Below are 18680 nucleotides of genomic sequence, written 5' to 3'. Positions count from 1 at the left end.
GAGATCTGGGCAGAGGGGTCCCACCCGGCACCACCCCACCACCACCCCACACCACCCCGTGCTCAGCGGAGCGTGTGAGGCCACCTACCCTGGTGCTGGGGCCACGCAGTGCCACTCGCCACCCCCCAGGTGTTGCTGGAAAGTGGCCGCATGCCTCGGGCTGTGAGCCGAGGCGGTGCTGGGGCAGCCACCCTCCCCGCAGGGCCGGGCTCCCCCAGCAAGGGCCGTTCCTGCAGCCGCTCGCCCTGCCATGGGGAGCGGGATCTGCATGGGGCGCACGCCAGGGGTCCTCAGGGCAGCAGGTCGTGGGCCTGCTGCTGGCTGGGCCCCGGATTGCTGCGTGCTGCTTGTATCTGGCTGGAGAACCGGGAGCGTTGCACTCCATCATCCCGAGCTGGGAGTGACTCTGGTCGGTGGAGAGGGCCCATTCTCCCAGCGTGCAGGCTGCTTTGAGCTCTGAGCAGAGCCTCTGCTCTTTGGGAAGCGCCTGGGCCTTGAGATTTCCACCCCCAACAGGGGTTTAACGTGTGCTGCGACGAAGGAATTAGATGGAGAGCTCCGTTCCCTCGTCTGGCTGAGTGTTGAGAGCAGATTATTAAAATGACCAAAGCGAGCGTTGGGTGCTCGCTACGTGGCAGCTGCTCTTTAAATACATGTCAGTCACACACGCAGTGCCTGCGTGGGAGCACCTCGCATCACGTGGCCCTACAAAGCCCATGGGCAAAAGCGGATATGAATGAAGCCGCAGCAGACCTCTGTAGAGACACCCACGCTGGAAAACACAAATTGGTGATTGACTTGGTACCTGGAGTCAAGGCAGGTGTTCACAGACGGCTGTGCTAGGACAGCCTTTGTTTTAAATTGCAGTGTTTGGGTTGTAACGATCACTTTTCTGATAGGCAAATACTTCGCAGCTACCTTATTGTACTTCCCACCCAAACGAGACAGAGGCAGGTTGCTGGTGCCCTGTGGCTCTGTCACACACCGTTTTCTTTGGCTTCCTTTTTGGCACAGAAGGTAGGGAGCTATGCCGAACTTTGGGGATGCTGAAGTTGAGAAATTGCTGTTTAGGCTTGTGTTGTTTTAGGCAAATAAAAGAACTTTGGTTTTCATCAAACTTAATTAAATTCAGCATCATTAAACACTGGGAGCTTCCTCGGGCTCCCTGCTGCACGGTGCAGCTTGGGACTGGCTCCACGGCACCATGTGGGCATGGAACAGGCAGAGGCAGCGGGAGGATCCGGCCGGGGCTGTGTGAAATGCGGGGTTTTGAAGATGATGTGGTGCTTTCTCTTTCCTCCTCCGTCAGAACTGGCAGGAATAAAGTGCTCTGTCATTTCTGGAGAACCACGAGCGCTGCTCAGCTGCCTCCCGGTGGATACTCCGGCATCCTTCTGTCCTGTCTGTCCTCCTGTCCTGCCAGCCCATCCGTGCTTTGGCCCCCTTGACGGGGGCTTGGGGCAGTTTTAGAGGACGTGTCTGCGGGGCCGTTCCTGAGCCGCGCTGTGCCTCAGGCCTGGGCCGTCCCCGCTCCCCGCAGCAGCAGGAGCACGGTGTGTGCCAGTGGTTCATTCCCTCTGCTGACCTCAGAGAACTTTTCCTGTTTTTTTTTTTTGTTTGTTTGTTTGTTTGTTTTTTGTGGAACCTGTCTAGGTTTTAAATATTATTGCAGGTGCTGTGAGTGGACGGCAGAGGCAGGGCTGGGACCTGCACACCCCAGAGCCGTTCCCAGAGTGCCGTCACCTCGAGCGAGTCCCCCCCTGCTCCTGCGTCCCAGCCCCTGGGCAGCCGCGGCACCGGCTCGGTGCTGGGAACAAACGAGCTTCGCTCCTGCTCCCCTCTGGCAAGGCTCACAGCTTCCTGCTCTGCCTTCTCTTCTGTGTAACTCCTACTAATTTTCCTAACTTTCTTTGAACATAAAGATTAATCTGTGATATTTAAGCCTCGCTTAGCCACACAAGCCATTTATCCTTATTTCTGCCTGTTCTTAATAGTGGTACACCGGTGGGTACATCTTCATCCCGTTTAGCTCCAGCATCTCCCTGGAGCTCATGCTGGTGGTTATCCAGCACCACCCCAAGTCCTTTCCGTGCTGCTGCCTGTCAGGACGTCATCTCCAACACTGGAACTACAACTTGTTCTCCTAAACGGAAAGCCTTGGACTAGGCTGTATAAAAATAGCCCTTGCTAAATAAGCCCACCGTACAGAGCTGCCAGATTGCCCCATGCACCTGGCCCACCTCCATCATTCATTGGTACTCCAGTCAGGCATTCCTTCGCCATTTGCACCTTTTATCCACAATTAATTCATGTTATCATTAATAAAGACATTGTTATAGCTCAACACTGTTCTAGTAACAGATCCCACGTACAAATATCCCACTGGAAAACAATTTATAATCTCTGCAGTCTGCTTGCCAGTCCCTTTAGTAAGGTGCTGTTGATTCTGCATAATGCTATTCTTTTACTTTTTCAGGAGAGCTAAATCAAATAGCTTGTGGAGCTCTAAATGTATTATGATAATGGCTTCCTTTATCAACTAAATTGGTAACCGTAACAAGAAAAATGTATGATGTTTGATGGATCTATTTTCCATGAGGCTGTTAGCCATTTATCACATCCCCTGGCTCCTCCCTGCTCCTGCCTCCGTGCACTAACCCAGAGCTGACACTGAGCAATCCGCTTCCTACCATTGCCATCCCTTGTGACGACCAGCGCAGTCTAATTAAACATTTACTAGCTTTTCCCGTCTTCCAGAAATTCACCAAAATGCCAAGATTTATTAAAATCCATTTTAGATCTATTGTTTAAGACCTTAGGCTGTTCTACTAATGCTCTTGGGACAAAGTTCTTTGGTCCTACCGATTTCATGTTTACACTCACTAGCCTGTTTAGCATCCTCCCTAATCCCCGATGGGATACGGGAGCCTATTTGTCTCCAGGTACAGGACAGAAGTATGCGATGAATAAATAATTGTGTCACTTCTGCTTCGTGACTGAGTGTTGTACCGGCCTCATCTAGTACTGAATTTACACCAGTGGTGAGGCTCCTTTCTTCTAACACATCTAAAGAGTCCTCCTTGTTTTGATTAAAGCTTTTGGTTGCAGATTTGTTTTAACTGATCCCAGTGGCTTCTACCAATATCAGAAGTCCTGATTTTTGATTGTTTAATTGCAATGTTGAGTTCCTCTCCTCGGCAGGTCTGGCAGAAGCTTGGGGTGTCAGGGAGGCATCCTGCCATAGCTCCCAAGCCACAGGCGTGGCTCTGTGTTGACATTTTTCCCGCAGTCAGTTGTGCCCGTGTTTGCTTTTGGCTCTGCTGAGCTGAGCTGGTTCGCCGCGAAGGCGTTAAATTGGGCTGCAAGCAGCTGCGCCTGGACGGCCACCAGCTCTTTGCCTGCTTCCAGCTCCTCTCAGTCCCTCTGAATGAGGCCAAGCAGAGAATTTCCCCAAGGTGACAGCAATATTGTTTCTGTTAGAAAGTTATTATCTTTAATTTTTAAAAGCGCCAAGCAAATGTCCCTGAGATTGCAATCATCCATGATAGAGCGCTTTTTCTCACTACTCATTATAGGTGGGTATTTAAGGAGCTGCTCATCCTGTTCCTCTGTCTGGTTGGTGTCTGTAATAGATTCTCATCAACAACCCGTCCTGCAATCTAACACTTCTCCGTGGCGCTCGCGGTCCGGCTCCGCTGCGCTGCCAGCAGCGCTGGTGCTGGCGTCTCCGGTGCAGCTCCAAGCGCTTTTTGCTCAGCCATGCCGGCATCCTGGGCACGTGGCAGCTCCGTGTCACCGCAGGGGCAGCCCCAGTGAGCGTGTGTCCTCTCTGCTCCGCCCTGTGCAGGCAATGCATGCGGAGCCGGGAAAGCCAGCGGTGCGAGGAGGGACCGCGCGGGTCGGGGAGCATCGGCATGGGCTGGAGGAGATGGACGGGGAGACGGGACAGTGTAAGGGCATGGGAGGGCTGGGGAGGGTGGGTGGAGTGACAGTGTCCTCTTCCGCACAGTATGAGGATGAGGAAGCATCAAATTAAACTGTGTTATAGAAATTAAATAACAGAGGCACCTAAGATTACAGCGATGGGTGAAGGTGAGGAGGGCACAGTCACCCATCTGAGATGACCTGAGGAAATCGCCATGCCACAGGCTTAGCCACCCTTCCCTCCTGCCCCAGAAAGCCTCTCCACACAGAACAGCACTGAGCACGGGCAGGACACGCACCCGGCGCTGGGGTCAGTTGTGGCGCTGGGGTCAAAACAGGACAGGACAAATGCATCGAGCATGGGGTCAGCAATCTGCGTGTGATGCCCCAGGTGTCACCTCTGACTTGGGGAATCCCTAAACTTTGGCTTGGTGGAGAATGTGTTGAATAGGCATTAATTACTGTCATCTAATGGAGATGGAAGTCAGGCTGCACCTCTGGCCTGCTCCAGCCCCATGTGCCTGTGGCATGTGGCCAAATGCCAAGAGCCATAAAAAATCCTCCTGGACGGAGCTGGGCCCACGCTGCCTGCCAGCCAGCGCTGCGCTTTCAGGCAGCTGTGCAGCCACATCTCACTGATGGTTTGAAGGTACCCAGAGCTGTGCCTCGGCTCGCTCCCACCAGCTCTGCTTTGAGGAATTGGCGCATGGGACAGCGGGTGCAGAATTTACCCTTGTGGGATGCTGCAGCGTTTGTCAGGACAAAAATCCCATCGTCCGGGGCGGTGTAGGGAGCTAGCTCCCACATTGCCTGTGAGCAGCACGTGATGAGTAAAATGTATGCTGCAAACAGCTCAGAAACAGGCATTTTACTGCTGCATAGGCGTGGTGCAGAGTCTGTCATCTCAAGAGCTGTTACTGTTTAATAGAGGTGGAAGTCTGAATCTGAATGAGGCTCAAGTGTTGTTTTTTTCCATGCAAGGTCACTATCTCCATTATGGCTGTAAATAATTAGGGGTGGCTAATGAAGGCTGAAAGCCGGAGCGCTGGGGCTGGTGGCTGGGGAGCGCGGCCGTGGCGGGGAGAGGCCGCCCCGCTGGCCGGATCCTGCCCGCTGCCCGGGATGGCATCGCTGGCACCGTGTGCACGGGGACCGGGGAGAGCAGCGGCGATGCTTGGCTCCATCGCCTGGAGTTACACGGCTCTGGCAAATCACTTCTCTTTGCAGGAGCTTTTTGCCTTTCATAGTGCGCAGGTAGGCATGGTCTGGGTGGATTCATTGGTGCTGGTCTCACACAGCTCCCAGGAGGCGCACAGCACCCTCACCGCTGGTCCCGGGGCTGCAGACCCCTCGCCAGTCACTGGCACAGCCCGGCCACACCGCGCTCCGTGGCACCGCCGGCACCTCTCAGCGGTGCAGGGTGAGGGGCCAGGCGCAGAGACCTGCGAGCCCCCGCGATTGCCCGTGCTGTTTGGGATGGGATGAGGGGAACCAGCCATGGTGTCAAACTTGCTCAGTGCTTCTTGCGTCTCGGTGGTTAGTTTTCACATGGATCTCACTATGGATTTTTAATGAACACGAGGTGCACTTCATAAATAGACATCAACCTCCTTTTCCAGGAAGATCAAAATTGCTCTTATCGTTCTATAGATGGATTAACCCATACATGCGGGGTGGCATGCGGCAGGCCGGGCTGCATCCCTGGCTCACCTTGCTGACAAGGTCTGTGCCTGATGGAGGCGCACTGGCAGGGTGCAGGTGTGGCGTATCTGCTGCTAGGAATGCACGCCCGCACCTGAGGGTGCCTCAGAGATGCCCAAGGGGAGGCGCCCACCCCACTCACGGAGCCACTGGGACACACCACAGGCAGCCAGCGGGGACGTGCCACAGCGTGCGAGCACCCATGGGTGCTGGGAGGAACCGGGGCGCTCTGCCCACCTGCTCCCCTGCTCCGACCTTGGTAAGGGCTGGAACTGTGCTACGGCATCTAAAAGTCACTTTCATTGTTTACATGACCCTTGGAAGAGGATTGCAGTTGGTGCTTGGCTGCACTTTGGCGTGAGGCTTGGTGTTGAGATGGAGGCTCCCGCATCCCCTTCTAGGGGCTCGCTGGGGGCTCCACTCTGGCTTGCACTTGAGCTTAGCACCACGAGGTTTTGTTGCTTTTTTTCTGAAGGATAAGCACCCTGGGGAGCACAGCCGTGTTGCCATTCATTTCATGCAGTCCTCCAGCACGGTCTGTAATGAGCCACGGCTCGCTCTGGGGGAACGCAGCAGCGGGCGTCTCGAGATATTTCTTTGATTAAGAAGACACCTGCTGTGGTAAAGAATGACAGTGCCTGGGTGACAACTGGTGTCTTCTCTTGGCTCATGTGCATCGGCGGGGCTCTGTGCGGCTCTGCAGAGAGGAGAGGTTTCAGAACGGTGCTGAGGAGCGAGCACGAGCACGCTGCCTCGCCGCGCCGGGGATCTGTTACACAACCGCGAGTGCAAACACTGCTCGTGTCACGGGCTGCCAGGCTCGGCCCTGGTGACTCAGGGGCGCTTCATACATTTTCTTATCTGGCATTTGTGTTACCTTTTAACCATCTGCTTTCAGCAGATATTTAACAGTATTTTTCAAAATAGGAAGTTCAGGCCAGGTATGCTCCGTGCTTTGAGCTGTCCGATGTCCTTTGGTCTGGTTATATTGGAGACAATCTGCAGAACATCAGCTTCTCTTGGACATCTTCTGAATCAGAGGCACATCGTGTGACCAGTGGTGCACCAGCGCTTGGGCACAGGATTTCCTAGCCAAAATTATTGAGCACTGGCTGCCCTTGCCAGCTCTGGGCCCTCGTCTGTCCGAGGTAGGAGGGGATGCAAGGCAGCAGCTGCCTGAGGAGCGCTCCCGTGAGTGAATGCCTGCTCGTTCATCACCACAGCGGCACGGTGACAAAGTGCTCTGATGGTAACTCGGTATTCTGCATTTGCCTACGTGCCACTGGCCGCCAGGCTCGCAGAGGCTGGTGCACGCTGCAGTCAAGGTGCACGCGTGGCTGTGGCTGCCAGGAATACTAATTCTGGAACTGCCGCGGTCCCTCCTCCACCCCTGCTGCTCTGGCCATGCTTTGGGGCTGCCCCCCTGTGCCGGGGCCGCGTCGTGCCACGGTCAGCTTGCCAAACGGAGCCCGGGTGGAGCAGTCCCATCGCAACAGGTCTTTGCTGCCGTTTGAAATGTGTGGTGTGACAGCTGAGATGTGTTTGTCTTCCTAACACTTGCAAAATTCGCTTGCACACTGGATGACTGCGTTTGTCAGGCTTGAAAATATCCTTTTTTTTCATAGTCATCATGGAGAGAGGAAGGAGAAATTATTATGGCTGCTGAACAGGTAATATCGCATGATGATGTTCTCAGATATTGCCTGTTTCTTATCTCCTGACACCACAATCTACAGACAAACCTGGCGCTGTCGGGCTGCAAAGGATGCTCAGCTGTCACCACAGCGGGTTACTGGGAGCCACGTTGCTTTATCACACAGAGAGCAGGGCCACACTGCGATGGCAAGGCAGGCAGGGAAAGGCAGAGAGCAGGCAAGGAAAGCAGCCATGGGGCGCAGGAGCAGGAGCAGCACCACACCAGTGGTCCTGCTGCCTCACAGCGGGCTCTGGGCGTTGCTTTGTGCCACCAGGTTTGTGTTGCAAGGGCAGGGTTGGGCTGGGAGCAGGAGCCACGGCCCCGGGGCAGATCCCTGAGCTCCGGGAAGGTGAATGAGCAGCACAAGGCATGACTCAGACTGTGGAAAGCACTAACAAAAGGCAGCATTTGAGGGTGACATTTGGGCTCGTGCCTTGCAAATGCTCACTCTTCCAGTTTATTTGGGGATTTGGTAATTGTCCCATAATTGTACCTTTACTCTCAATTCGTGCCTGGAACCGTAAAGGGAGGGGAAAACAACTCCCAAAGAGGTTACCAACAAGTGACTACCCTTTTAAAGTGTTCCTGATTTTAACTTCTTAAAATCAGCATTGCCTTATGCTGCTGGGACCTTGGTCGTGTCCTCCACACCCACTCCACAGCCCCCGGGCTGCCCCCTCCTTCCCTCCCCACAGGGCTGCTCCTTGGTCAGGAGGGAGCCCGGAGCAGACCCCCCCGTGCCAGGCTGGCCGGCGTTCGCCCAGGTTTTGGCAGCTGTCAGTGCTCCCGTGCAGCAGCAGCAGCAGCACATCGCACCACGCCGTCACACGAGCGATCGCAAGGGGCTGCGCGAGCCGCCTGCTGCCCTGCCGCTGGGCCTCCTGCTCCATCCGGGCAAGGTGGCTGCCCCTTCCGCACACAGATGCCGTTTCCCTGTCGTCTTTGCGTGCTGTCCTCAGCCTGCGACAGCTCCAGCGTTGCCTTCGCAGCCAGTCGAGGCAGTGACTGCCACCAGGCTGTGCAGCATCCTTGCCAAGCCCTCCATTTGCCGGCAGCAGCACGCCGCTCGCTCGGCCTTATCGCAGCACGGCAGCCGTGCAGAGCTGGGGAGACGTGGAGGGGGGCAGCACCCCGGGGTCTCCCCGGGAGCAGGACTCGCCTCTCGCCCCCACCAGCCTGAGGTGCTGCCGGGAGTCAGTGGGCTGCGGACAGGCTGGCCGCCTCGTGCAGCCTCCTTCGATCTACTCCTGGGGAGTTTATTCTCATTCCTCAGCATGCTCCAGCCAAAGAAGAAAGTGTTTTATCTGCATTAGTCTTTGGCCTTCCCTCCAACAGGAAAAGCTGAAGAGTAATCCTGCCTTTAATAGGATAGGAAAATGGCAGTCCGAGGTGTGAGATCGCTTCGCCTGGGGGAGAGACAGGACGCGTATCTTCTGCCTCTGTCACCAGACAACTGAAGCACGCTCCAGTGAGGGCGTGGGGATGGCAATGAGACCCTGAGGGAGGTGGTGTGCATGCTCATCACATTCATTTTCAATAATAACCACTCTGCACATCGCCCAGCCTGCCCCGATCCCCGTTGCTGCTGTGCTAAGCGTGAGCCCCGCAGCTCGGCCAGGAGGATGCGGTGGGAAGGTCCCCGCAGGGGCTGCCGCGAGAGGGGCTCTCCTGGCTGAGCCCCAGCACCCGTGTAGACGCATGCCGTGTGGCTTCTGTGTTTGTCCCAGCTCTCTGACGGCTGAAGTGACAGACGTGTCAGCGCCTCCGCCGGGAGCCGCGTTCTCGCAGCCGCAGCCTGTCGGCACCGAGCGGGAGCTCTGCTCCCCGGGGAGCGAACGGCGCGTTGGGGTGTGCAGCGGGTGGCACTCTGCCTGCTGAAACGTGCGGTGCCCGCATCTGTCACCTGCTCTTGGTACGTCCGAGCTGCTGTCCGTCACCCTGCGGTTTGGTGCCAGCTCGGTGCTGGTAAAGCTGCAGCAGCTCGGCGCTCACATCGCGTGCTGCGTGCTGCACCGCGAGGGTCTCGGGAGCGGTCCCGTTTCTTAAGCAAGGGGGTTTCAGGATACACGAGAGCAGACACTCAGAAATCATTTGCATTGTCAGTTTGGACAGATCTCATACCCAGAACGAGCAACAAAACAGGAAAAGCAGAATGTCCCATTGGCATCTGGGAGCTTTGTGCTGGGTTCTGGTTTTCATCTTAGCTAGCTCCTCTCGGGCTGTAGCAGCGCCTGGCTGTGTGTCGTTTCAGCTCCTCTCATGCAGAACTTATTTCCAGGCCGGTGGTGAGGGCCCTGACCCCAGCACAGACACTGGGGCTGGCGCCAAGCTGCACAGACTGCCCCAGCCCTGCAGCCCTGCCCTCGGGTGCAGCCTGGTGGCCTCCTCCAGCCCCAACCACCGCAGGTGCATCAGCAGGAGCGAGGGCAGGTGTGTGCCACGAGCACAAAGCAACACCCGGGCTGCTGAGCTGCAGCTGTGACAGACCCATTAAAAGTGCTGCCACAGGGCACTGCTCTCCCTGGAGGACGTGCGCCGTGAGCTGAGCGAGGCTGGGGGCAAAGCCGTGCTCCCTGTGCGAGCCTGAGCTGAGGGCAGGGATAGGGACCTGCGGGAGCAGCACAGGTGGGGGCGGCTGCATCGGTGGGGGGCACAGCCCTGCTGCGCTCGGAGCTGATTCAAAACATCTCCTAGCTTCAACAGCAGTAGGGTGGGCTCTGGTGCGTGAATTAAGGCAAAGTGGGAAGGAAATGGAAAGCACTGGCACCAGCTGTGGAGCTGTCTGCTTGCCTGTGCTTCTCAGGGTCTTTTACATTTTCTTCCCTTCTTCCCCCCCTCCTCAAATCTATATCGGGTTGCTGCCTCTGAAAAGGGAAGAGCCGTGTGGGAGCTGGAATTGTTTCAAAGCCCTGCAGTTTCTCTAGCAAAATGCGCTGTGCTTTGAGGCGGCTTTGAGGCGCTGGTGGAAGCCGAGGCCCGTTTGCAGTCAAGGTGAGTGCAGGAGCTGGGGGGCTCTGACTGCAGCGCTGGCCTGCAGGTGGGTGGGCAGAGCAGGAGGCTGAGGCAGCAAAATCCCATGTGCAGGCAGGAGAGGGAGGTGATCACCCAGGGTGGCTCAGGAAAGGTGCTCGTGGTGCCCTGGTGCCCCTCGAGTAACGGGCAGAGCACCCCCTGCTCCTGCAGCCCTCCCTGTCCCTGCTCCCCGGGCACCAAGCACGCCGCTGCTCGCACAGCTCAGAGGAGCATTCCCAGTGGCAAAATATTCCAGAATGTGCTGGGCTGGGACAAGTGCTATTCAATGGAAAGTGCTCTGAATTTTGGGGAACTTGGCTGTGCGCAGGAAGGTGCCTCTTTGTGGTTGTTTTTCCTTTCCCTGGCCCCGGGCGAAGGGACCAGCAGAGCCTCTGCTGCCCTTCACGAGCATTCCTGCTCCTGTGCCAGCAGCCGAGCAGTGCGATGCCCCCTGAGCTCCCTGAAACAAATAGGTTTTGATGGATGCAGTCCCTTTTAGTGCATCAGCTGAAAACTTCAAATATTTATATTGTTAGGGAGATGTGACAAGAAGTATATAAAAAAAAAAAGCAGGTGTTTGAGTGGCAATCCTATATTTGAAGTTCAAGTACTTAGCTTCAAATCAGCACTATAAGAGAAAGAAAAAAGAAATTTAATATCATTTTTGCAAGGAAAACAACCTGCCAAGCCTCCTCCCAGGCTAAATGTGCTTTAAAGATTGACTGTGTGGCTGTAAAAACTATTGATGAACTGTAAACATGAAAAGATCGCCCTGCTCGTGGCCTGTCAAAAGCATTAGGTTGGAAATGCTCTGTGCTCCGCTCCAGCATGACTCACCGAGTCCTGAGCAAATGTGTTTATTTGTAAAGATCCTTATTTCAGAAATAGTGACCTTTTTAATGCCTCGTGCAGTGAGCTCAAAAATTCTAAATTGCCTTTTGGCATCTTCCTAGTCTCGCTGAAGCTCTGACAGCGCTTTCCATGGCGATTTACATATTTTTAGCCTTGATAGTCTGTACTGTGTGACTCCTCTGAAAACTGATTTACTTTTCACAGCCCTCAAAATGCAGTTGGGCATCAGTGGCATGGGGCTGGGACCAGAGCGTGCAGGAAGGCAGGTGGGGAGCCGCGGTCCTGCCCGCACTGGGAAGCACCAAAGCCTGGGGCCGTGATCCCTGGTGAGCTGACTGCTTGCTCTCACCCTGAAAATTGCCTGTCTCTGGGCCCACCTTCCCCTCTTAAATCTTGCTGCGGTTTTGCTGCTGGGCAGAGACCTCTCTTGGAAGGGGTGTGCTGTGCTGTGGGAACTGGGCTCTTCATGGTGCTCTGTCCCAGCCTTCTGCCTCTCAGAAACCTCGCCGTTTAACATCCGCCTCGAGCACACAGTGCTGTTAGCCGTGCATCCGAGCAGTCACTTCACCTTGAAATAGGGAAGAACCCTTTGGTGCTGTCACTCCGTGCTGTGGCGGGTGAAAACACCAGCTCAGCTCTCCCACCTTCACCAGGCTGCCCCAGCTCTGGCTCCCTGCTCGCCTGCGTGTCCCCGGCGTCCCCCTTTGGTGGCACCAAGGCAAGTGGTTACCAGCGGCCTCGCTCACCCCACCCCTCGGCCCCTGTTTGTGGTCCTTGTTTTGGGTGTCCTGTCATTGCTCACCATGTGTGATGACGGGAACAACATCCCGTCCAGCGGAGGTCTGACTGCAGCGACCCCCAGGTACTGGGCTGGGGACCCCCAGGGACTGGGGCAGGACCCCCAGAGGCTGGGGCAGGACCCCTGGCAGAGCTGATCCCCCCCCCAGCGCTGTGCAAGCCTCACTGCTAATTGCTCGCTCGGCTCTTTTGGCGTCTCTGAGCGCTGGGATGTGACTGCTGCATATGAAATGTCGCACTTGTTATAACAGTTATTTAACGTTTCTCCGTCCTGTGACTAACGCTTCTGCCGTTTTTGTCTAGGAACAGGAGATAGCATTGCTCCTTTTTGTTGTTGTTGTTCATCCTAATGCATCAGGGAAAGATGTTTTGATGGTTTTTCTGCTGTTTGTTTGTGTCCTTTATCAGCGCTCTACAATTTTGAGTTGCTGATTTAAATTCAGAGTTATGAATATCTCCTTTCTTCTTTTTGTTGGGCATGTTTTTATTTTTACGGCTGTTTACATATTAACCAGGCAGCTTTTAAACTGGTGCAAACCCACATCTCCGTTATGAATTTGGGGGTAAAACGCTCTTAAATCATTCTCTATTCACAGCTGTGCTTTTATGTTTAAATCTATTCTCTGAACTGATTTGGCTTATAATTGTTTTCTGCTCTGTGAATTGGCCTTTAAAGCGCTGAGAATATATGTTAGTGCCTTGAACTTCACTCTGTTTGCCCATAAGAAGTGTAATCAAGCCACGATTCCTTGGACCTGAGCAGCAACTAGTTTTTAATTTTTTGATCCATTCCCCTTCAGCTGTCAACACAGTCTAAAATAGCGCTCCCTGTGTGAGATGCCATGCTTCAGAGCTATGAAATTGTCATTTATAGGTTTTTAGAAATTCAGAGGACATTTTAATACCGGCGAAGTGAAACCTCCAGCTTCCCATCATAATGCAGCTTTCTCTCCTACTTATTATAAATAGGTACTTAAGCAGCCTCTGGCATAATCTGTCCTCTGGTACAGCTCAGGGGGCTGAAGCAGACACCAGAGCTCCACAGCTTGTTCCTTCTCTTTATATTAATTCTGGTTAAACAAGTGGCCATTAATTCAGACAGGATCCTTTTTAGTTCTTTTTTTGATCCTTGTTTTTCCCACCTTGTCCTTTCTGAGTGGGTTTTTTCATTGATTTTTAGCATTCTGGTTGCACAGATCTCTCCATAGGGCTCAGAAATGCTACATGGGCCAACTGTACTCCAATAAACGAGCCAGTCCTGTCCCTTCGGTTTGTTATCCCAGCTTGCAGCCGTGATGTGCAGGCAATTAAAGGTCTGCCCTTTGCTTTCCTGACAAATTTTGCTCTCGCCACCTCGGTTTTACGCTGGAGGAGGATTTGTTTGTGCCCTGCTTCCTCCCTCCTGTTTTGCTGCTGGCTTCATGCCCTCTGCGGGGCTGGTCCTGGCTGCAGGGCGGGCGTGCAGAGGCGAGCTGCTGTGTTCCACACAGGCCCCAGGAGGATCCCCCTGAGACGTGGCACGGAGATGGAAGGTGCCCCCTGAAGGGCTGCTTGCTGAGGAGCTGGGCAGCAGTCCGACCGGGGGCAGGCTCTGGGCATAGTCCTGAGTCCTGCGTGCAGCTCTGTAACGGCCGTGATGGGGAGAAATGGCTGTGAGCGTGGTGGAGCTGGGTTAGAGACGTGCAGCAATGAAGACCAAAAAGCTTCGCAGGGGAAGACCAAGGGAGAGAAAACAGCATGATTTGGTGCGTGGGATTTGTGTCCGAATAAGAGTAAGAAAGGGTGTAAGTTTCCATAAGTTAAATGAGAGTCCATTAAGGCAGCATAAATGATTGTGAGGAGCGGGACGGGGCGTGGGGAAGCAGAGCCCGGCATTAAGAGGAGCTGCAGGGCTGCCCGGGAGCAGCGGGTGGGTGCTGAGCCCAACCTTCCCGCTGGGCGGAGGGGCAGAAGCTCGATGGAGCATTGCAGTAACGGTGCCTGGTCCCATCTGCGGGGCTGACGGGGCTGCACGGCTTTCGGAGGTGGAAGCTGGGCCTCAAACCCTTGGCAGAGGCCAGAGGAGCGTGGGGCAGGCGGCAGAGCCGTGCTGGGCACCTCGGCTGCCAACAGCTGCCCCCAGGGGCCCTCAGCAGCCCCCCAGCCTGGGGTTGGATGTGGCCGGACAAGGGGATGGCATGGTTAAAGGATGAGGATGGGGCCTGGGGGTACGTGGCTGGCTCTGGTGGGGGGTCAGATGGGGCAGTTCCCTGCAGCGGCTGGGAAGGGGAAGGTGGGGGTAAGGGGGCTGAGATGAGCCCTCCTCCCCCGGGTCAGTGCAGAGATTCCCCCGCTGCCGGGTGGAAATACCTTCCCAAGTCCTGTTTGTAAAAAGCCTCATCATCCAGGAGTCTCCCGGGGCTGAGCTGGCCACCCCGGCTACCGACAGCCAAAGACCAGGCTGAAAGCTCATCGGTTAACCCGCCTGAACCTGGTGTTTGTGAAACAAATGAGGGCTGGATCCTGTCCTGATGGTCCGTGCCTGTGCCTCGGGCAGGCCTAGCTCTGACTCCTGCCTGTCTCTTGCCATCAGTATCTCTGAGCTGGCGAACGAAAGATTATTTTTAAAAAAATCCTAGAGTTGTATGAATTTAAAAGGATAAACCCAATCAGCAAAGCTCATTACTTTCTAGCACATGGCTTATTTACACTGATGCTGGTTGCACCAGCCCTCACTTTGCTATCGTAGGAATGTCAATTACATTTCAAAATAAAAATCAATGTTTATTTGCTGTTAAAGACGAAACAAGAAATGGCTTCCTCAGGAGTGCTGGGAGCTCCCCCAGCCTGCTCTCGGTGCTGGTGCCCTGTGCCCCAGGGGCCGCCCCAGCTGCCACGGGGGTTTCGTGCCCCTGGTCCCCATCTCGCCCCTGCCCTGCTGCGCTGACCTCTGGGGGGGGAGCCCCCAGCCCCCAGCAGCTGCTTTCATTGCTGGGCATCTGCGGTCCTTGGTGAGCTCGGCTGATGGGAAGGAAACCCAGGGGAGCGTGGGGGTGACCTGAAAGGCAGCTCCGGTGCGTTACCTGATTACTTTTATAATGAGAAAACTAAAGCTGAACCCTCAAAGAGTGCTAGAAATTACCCATCCTTTTCAAACTTTTTTCCTCTATTATTCAGAATTGTTTTGCTTTTCTGAAGTGCCTTGTGTAGGTTGTAGCAACCCCACAGCTTCCAGAATGGGAGATGATGAGTCACTGTCAAAATGTAGATTTTTTTTTTTCCCTTTTAGCAATGCTGAGGGAGTAAAGTCTGTGACATGCTGAGCGCTGGAGCATCCCTGGCTAAAACTGGCAGAAGTTCCCAGTCCACCCCTTGGTGCGAGAGCCTGGCCGTGCCCACAGCTGCCCCCGCGGGGATGCCTGGGCCCCCCCAGCTCCACCGCAGAGCTCTGGGCTCACCCCTCGGCGGGGTCTGTGCCGGGAGAGCTGCGTCTCCAGCTGGCGGGGGTCTGGCAGGGGGTTCATGCAGTTTGTCCTCGGGGTGTTCCCTGAAGGGAGGGGGCTGCAGAGTCCTGCTACGGGTGGCCCAGAGGGGGCTGCAGCATGTGGCAGAGCAGTTCTCTGTGTACCCCCAGCCCCTGAGTGCCCATGTGTGCCTCGCTGAGCTTCCCATGGCAGCGGGCACCAGGCCGGAGCATCCTACGGTCAGCCTTGGCCGGGGGGCGTGAGCCTGGGCACCGCTCCCTGCCCCTTGAGCCGTGGGTCGCCGCCGCCCAGGGATGGGTCCTGCTGCACTTCTGCTGCACATGTTCCAGCTCCTGTCTGAAGCGGCGTCAGCGCCCGGCCGGCGCTGTAACCGCAAAGCCCGCCTCTGCCGCCTCCTTGCTGTTGCACTTGTTTAATTTGACTTGGGGTTTTTCCACTGTTTTTTTTTTACCAGGAAAAAAAAATCCTTCAGAAAATGCATATCTGTGTAGGTGACTCTGCTGAGACACCAACCACCACCACAGAGAGGGGGAGAGGGTGTGAAAGAGACGGAGCCAGGTTCTGCGCCACCGCCCCGCTGGGGATCTGGCGCGGGGCCACCGCGGGGAGGTGCTGGGGGGGAAGCTGGTCCTGGGGGGAGCTGGTGTCCTGCTGCTGGGGCAGCAATCGGGGAACCCATCCCAACCCGCAAGGAGCAGAGGGAGTTTTCCAGCCATCGCACGTGCTTCGTCTTAATTTAACTTCTTGCCAGTGAAGTTTGTGCAAGCAGATGCGTTGTAAAGAGGTTACAGCCCGTGATCCGAGGGACCACAAAGCTGATCTCGTGGTGGGGGCAGGTTGCTCACCTGAGTCCCCAAGGCTGCCATGGCTCTGGGAGCAGAGCAAGCTCCAGCTGAGCAAATGCCTTCCCAAGGCAGCTGCATTCAGCAGCATCCTCGGATCAAGCAGCTCTTCCAGCTGGGTTGCCCTCGCCCCTGGTTTGAGGAGCCTGTAACAGCCCCACGGCCTTCCCTTCCCTTCCCCGAGCTGCTTGTGTTGCGTTTGAAACCCGTCTGTGCTGAAGAGGTAGCGGTGAGGAGGTGAGCGCTGTGCTGGGCTTTGTTTCAGAGGAGCTGGGGGCGGCAGGCTGCCTGCGGGCGCCGTTGCTCACATCCAGCTCTCGGGGAGAGGGGAGCAGCCCAGGGGTGCCCCCGGGCTTGGGGTGACTGGCAGTGGAGCGAGGGCTGGGCAGACTCTGCCGTGCTGGGGCATTACCCTGTGTGAGGGCGCAGCGGCCCTAACCTTGGTCTGTCCCCACCGCTTAAATCGGGAGCGCTGGGCGGTTTGCAGGGAAAGTCGAAAGTCGGGCAGATGGTGCGGGCTCAGCCCGGTCTGGCGGCAGCATGGTGCTTATGGGGGCTGAGAGCCCCTCGCCAGGACAGGAGCGGAGCCCTGCAGTAGCTGCTCAGTGCCACCGACCCGTGCCGTGGCAGCTTTGTCCCTGCGGTGGTGGCCGGGTCCCACGCAGCCCTGAGCGCCCGAGGTTTGCAGCTCCACAGCAGGGACCTTGTGCAAACAGCCTCGGGATCCCTTGCGGAGCGGGAAGCTGGGGAAGGATAAAGATGAATTTCCTTCCAACTCTCCAGGCATCTGGGAGGTGGGTGGAAGGTAAAAAAAGATGAGCCTTGACGTTTTAATTCCTTAGAGATATTTAGGTACCTTGCTCTTGTTACTCGAGGGAGCTGAGTGCCTGAGCTCATAACCCAGCACTTTGTAGTCGAGCTTTGACCTCTGCTTCTCCAGTGGATGTTAAATTTCGGAGAACTTTGGGCACAGTGGCCACACCACTTGCTCCATGCAGATTAGGCCTGATAAGTTGTCGTTTGGACAGCCGTTCCTGTAGACCATGACTCATGAGACAACTTGCCTGAGCTTACCAGGACGTGCCAAGAGCCGAGGTCTGAAATTTGACCTTGCAGGAGGGCTGAACTCACAGATGGGGATGGCATGCATTCTGCTGTCATTTAGGAAAGGTGTTAGCTCATCTCCCCAGGTCTTAGTTCCCACACTGAGGGAGCAGCAACAGCCAGAATAGTGCCTGAAAAGCGTTTCACTGGATGAGAAGTAATGAGATTTTTAGAACCAAAACTAGAGCCTTTTAGTCTTTTGGCTTTCCAGGTTGCGATCAATATTCTTGGCTGTATTTCCACCGTCAGCATCGTGAAAATCATAGTTCTGTCGCAAACCCCTCCTTCCCCTTCCCTCCCCCCTCCAATAACCCTCCCTAGGGGAAAGTGCTTTGAGGGGAAAAAGACCTGAGATAAAATCAATTAATTGCCTTTGCATTCTCTGATAAATGCAGTGCAGAGAGTACGTACTTCGCAATACAAATGAACTAAAGCAGCAGCAACAAAAGCCTGCTGAAAGGAAACATGACCCCATAAGAGCAGCCTGCTCCGGGTGCCAGGCAGGTGTTGGTGGTGTCCGGGGGCAGCTCGGGGTGCTCCGACCTGATGGGGTGAGAGGGACGGAGGAATCCTGCAGAGGGTGGAAAGGAGCCCGGCAGGGGGGAAGGGGATGGATGCCTTTTCAAAGTGAGTGAATGCAAAATATGTTATTTGAGTTCATCTCCTCCAAATTAAACGTTACCTAAAAGGCAGGGCTGTAGTGAGGCTGGAGTAAACAGGCAGATACGCTCTGTGCAGCTGGTGATCCAGTTCTCACGTACCGTGTTTTCACGTGAAGTGTCCTGCAAGGTTCCTCAGCTGGAGAGGGCTTCCCTGCCCTGCCTGGGGACACTGGGGGCACCCCTGCAGCTGCCCACCCAAGGGTGCCCCTGGATTAAAGCAGTGCCATTAAATCAAGACCGTGAACCAAAGCTCACTGGTGATGCAGAATATGAACAAATGCTTCTTGCGGACTTCCACGGGCTTTCCGTGAGGCTGAGCAGAGAGGGGAGTAGCAGACAACTTGGGGCAGGTGGCACTCGGTCAGCAGCAAGGCTGGGGATGCTCATGCTGCCCCAAGCCCCCACAGGGTGCCCAAAATGATGCATCCTTCCGGGCCCAGAGGAGCAGGAGGGCAGGACCTGCTCAGGCGCCCCCCACCCCGGCTGCTCCCCCGACTCCTGCAGCTGCTGCCCCCCCTGCGCCACTCATCCATCACTTCCATGGCTGGCTGGGCTCCTCCAGCACCACAGAGGGGCAGGGAGCTGCTCTGTGCCCTCTTACACAGCGGAGGCTTCAAAACAGCCT

The 18680-nt window shown here is 55.6% G+C and overlaps 1 protein-coding gene and 1 long non-coding RNA gene across 2 annotated transcripts in view; both read left to right on the top strand.

The window, feature by feature from the left end:
- Positions 1–18680, top strand: part of CACNG3 (calcium voltage-gated channel auxiliary subunit gamma 3) — a 29814-nt gene that overhangs the window by 2110 nt on the left and 9024 nt on the right. The window lies entirely within an intron of this gene.
- LOC106046062 (uncharacterized) lies at positions 5828–17696 on the top strand. Its single transcript, XR_001213057.3, has 3 exons — positions 5828–9946; positions 10194–10312; positions 11390–17696. It is a non-coding gene; the product is annotated as an uncharacterized lncRNA (long non-coding RNA).

This window comes from Anser cygnoides, chromosome 15, assembly GCF_040182565.1.
Source record: "Anser cygnoides isolate HZ-2024a breed goose chromosome 15, Taihu_goose_T2T_genome, whole genome shotgun sequence".
Lineage (NCBI taxonomy): Eukaryota > Metazoa > Chordata > Aves > Anseriformes > Anatidae > Anser > Anser cygnoides.
This window is presented reverse-complemented; position numbering and strand designations above follow the sequence as displayed.